Source organism: Bos javanicus, chromosome 8, assembly GCF_032452875.1.
Source record: "Bos javanicus breed banteng chromosome 8, ARS-OSU_banteng_1.0, whole genome shotgun sequence".
Taxonomy (NCBI): Eukaryota; Metazoa; Chordata; class Mammalia; order Artiodactyla; family Bovidae; genus Bos; species Bos javanicus.
Window position 1 is genome coordinate 95,589,510 of NC_083875.1, and position 4,110 is coordinate 95,593,619.

General features: G+C 40.8%; 1 pseudogene; it reads left to right on the plus strand.

Annotated features, from left to right (window-relative positions):
* The first annotated feature begins 733 nt into the window (after positions 1-733).
* LOC133253459 (large ribosomal subunit protein uL18-like) lies at positions 734-1,768 on the plus strand (annotated as a pseudogene).
* Positions 1,769-4,110: the final 2,342 nt, after the last annotated feature.

Sequence of the window (4,110 nt, forward strand, 5' to 3'; positions counted from 1 at the left end):
TATACTGGACATTACCAGTGGACAGTCACTGCTGTGCTTTTAATATATTAGATATCCAGAGGCCATCCATGTTTGGCCAAAACCCCTCCTCAGAGGAACTATTCACCCCACCCCTATCCACATGGCAAATTCCTATGTGGCCTTGTCTTCCCCAACACATTTGGTTAGTTAGGGATGAAGCTCTTGACCCTAGGACAGCTAACCAGAACGCTTCTTTGGGATTCTCTCAACTGGAATAAGAGAATCAGTCTATGCTTATCCACACTGCAAGCCTCTCTACTTGCTCTAGTGTTTCTCAGCCACTCCAACTGAGGTCGACTTGGTCTGTTTCTCTGGATTCCAACTCACTGCATCATTCTTGGCTATTTCTTCACTATCGGTGTGTCTTCAAAGTATTCAGACCCTCCAGCCAGCAAGATAAATTAGCCACTGCCATCCAGCATCAAGGGCTGAGCCTAGAAAAGCATAATAAATCTGTGAATGTTGCATAGTACAGTATAGAGTAGAACTGCCACCGGAAGTCAGAAAAGGGAAAAATCAGTGTGGGGTCTTACAAAACAAATGGCTAGAATTTAGAGAGATAGAAAGGACATTCCAATCTAGAAAAAATAATGACAATGAAGCAGAAAAGAGCTTAGGTCCAGAGGCCTGCAGTCAAGAAATGAACTTGACTGGAGTGAGTCTTGTAAGAATGGGACCACAGAGCTCTGTGGCAAGCTGCAGAGTCGGGGTTCTATTCTACAGTATGGGGTTTGTTAAAGTTTTCCAGACCACGGCTGACTTCAAGAGATACCAAGTAAAATTCAGAAGACGGCAAGAGGGCAAAACTGACTACTACGCTCAGAAACGATTGGTAATCCAAGATAAAAATAAGTACAACACATCCAATTACAGAATGATCATTCATGTAACAAAAAGAGATATCATTTGTCAGACTGCTTATGCCTATATAGAAGGACATATAACAGTTTGTGCAGTTTATGCTCACCAACTCCCAAAGTATGGTGTGAAGGCTGGCCTGACAAATTATGCTGTGGCACTTTGTACTGGCCTGCTGCTGGCCTGCAGGCTTCTGAATAGGTTTGGTATGGACAAAATTTACAAAGGCCAAGTCGAGGTGACTGGAGATGAACACAATATGGAAAGCGTTGATAGTCAACCTGGTGCCTTCACCTGTTACTTCAATGCAGGACTTGCCAAGACTACTACTGAGAATAGTTTCTGGGGCCCTGAAGGGACCTGGCAATGAAGGTTTGTCTAGCCCTCACAGTACCAAACGGTTCCCTAGTTATGATTCAGAAAACAAAGAATTCAGTGCTGAGGTACACTGAAAGCACATCATGGGGCAGAATGCTGCAGATTACATGTGTCATCTGATTGAAGAAGATGAGGATGCTTACAAGAAACAATTCTCTCCATTCATAAAGAACAACATAACTCCATACATGATGGAGGAGATGTATAAAAAAGCTCATGCTGCAATATGAGAGAATCCAGTGTATGAGAAGAAGCCTAAGAAAGAAGTTAAAAAGAAGAGGTGGAATCAGCCCAAAATGTCACTTGATCAGAAGAAAGATCAGGTAGCTCAGAAGAAGGCAAGCTTCCTTAGAACTCAGGAATGGGCTGCTGGGAGTTAATAAAGTGAAAGTGAACATTGCTCAGTCATGTCTGACTCTTTGAGACCCCATGGACTGCATAGTCCATGGAATTCTCCAGGCCAGAAGACTGGAGTGGGTAGCCTTTCCCTTCTCCAGGGGATCTTCCCAACCTAGGGATCAAACCCAGGTCTCCCGCATTGCAGGCCGATTCTTTACCAGTTGAGCCACAAGAGAAGCCCAGGAATTAATAAACCAAACCACAATCTTCTATCAGGATTTTTCAGGTAAAGATAATAATAAACTTATCGAACAAGAAAAAAAAAAGAATGAGACCATAATACCATCTGCAATAACAAGGATGGACCTAGAGATTATCACACTAAGTAAATCAAAGACAATATCATATGGTATCACTTATACATGGACTCTAAAAAAAAGATATAAATGAACGTATCTGCAAAACAGAGACAGACTTACAGACTTTGAAAACAAATTTATGTTAACGAAAGGGAAATGTTGAGGGAAGGGATAAAGTAGGAGTTTGGGACTAACATATATACATTCCTACATATAAAATAGATCATCAACAAGGACCTCCTGTATAGCACAGGAAACTCTCCTCATTATTCTATACATACCCACATGGGAAAAGAATCTGAAAAAGAAGGGATACATGAATGTGTATAACTGAATCAGTTGTATACCTGAAACTAATGCAACATTTTAAGTCAACTATCAGATCAGATCAGATCAGATCAGTCGCTCAGTCATGTCTGACTCTTTTCGACCCCATGAATCGCAGCACGCCAGGCCTCCCTGTCCATCACCAACTCCCAGAGTTCACTCAGACTCACGTCTATCGAGTCAGTGATGCCATCCAGCCATCTCATCCTCTGTCATCCCCTTCTCCTCCTGCCCCCAATCCCTCCCAGCATCAGACTCTTTTCCAATGAGTCAACTCTTCGCATGAGGTGGCCAAAGTACTGGAGTTTCAGCTTTAGCATCATTCCTTCCAAAGAAATCCCAGGGCTGATCTCCTTAGCAATGGACTGGTTGGATCTCCTTGCAGTCCAAGGGACTCTCAAGAGTCTTCTCCAACACCACAGTTCAAAAGCACCAATTCTTCGGTGCTCAGCCTTCTTCACAGTCCAACTCTCACATCCATACATGACCACAGGAAAAACCATAGCCTTGACTAGACGAACCTTTGTTGGCAAAGTAATGTCTCTGCTTTTGAATATGCTATCTAGGTTGGTCATAACTTTCCTTCCAAGGAGTAAGTGTCTTTTAATTTCATGGCTGTAGTCACCATCTGTAGTGATTATGGAGCCCAGAAAAATAAAGTCTGACACTGTTTCCACTGTTTCCCCATCTATTTCCCATAAAGTGGTGGGACCGGATGCCATGATCTTCGTTTTCTGAATGTTGAGCTTTAAGCCAACTTTTCACTCTCCACTTTCACTTTCATCAACTATACTGCGATATAAAAAAATTTTTTAATTAAAAAAATGGGACCAAATTAGGTGAATCTGAGAGATTATACAAGGTCTTAACAATAAGGCAGAGGAGATTAGAGTTGATATGCAGGCAGGTATCATGCTAGTTTTTGACAGAAAAAGAAGGAAGGGGATTCCTGGTGGTCCAGTGGTTAAGAATGTGCCTTGCAATGCAAGAGACACCAGTTTGATCGCTGGAGGTCCAGGAAGATCCTACATGCCACAGAGCAACTAAGCCTATGCACCGCAACAAATGAACTGGTGCTCTAGAGCCCACAGTCTGCAGCTACGGAAGCCCACAAACCCTAGAGCGTGTGCGCTGCCACAAGAGAAGCCACCGCCTTGAGAAGCCCTCACGCCACAACCAGAGAATAGCCCCACTCTCCACAACTAGAGAAAGTCTGTGCAATAACAAAGTCCCAGCACAGCCAAAAAATAAAAATAAGCAAATAAATTTTTTAAAAAGAAGGAAAACAATAGTTTAGCTATGTATATCTCTCACAGAAGATGAGACTCTCCCTGAGCTACAAAGAAGATAAAAGAGGGGGTAATGCTTATTCTCCCTACCAAAAGAATCCTTTGTTTTTCTAAAGGATTTATCATTGGATATTTTGAGACTTTTTGTTGTTAGGGTACTATTCAATATAGAAATTTAGAAAATATATACAAGCAAAATAAAAAATGAAAGTCTCCCAAAACTTCATGTACAAAATAAGCATTAAAACATTTATATACATACTTCCAAATGATTTATAATATGTATTAATTAAAATTGATATATGTTATACAAATATAGTTCTTCTCACTTAGCAATATGTTTTCCATTGGTTGCTTTTCAGTGGTAAATTCCTCTATTATATTTAAAATATTATCTGATTCAAAAACCTGAGATTGACATGTATCTTTTTTAGAATTTCATTCCACAGCTCAGATCAACATTTTCCTAAATCTGTTCTATAGAACTCTTAGTTACAAGATATTCTGTCCCAAATAATAGAGTTATATTTAGGAGAGGC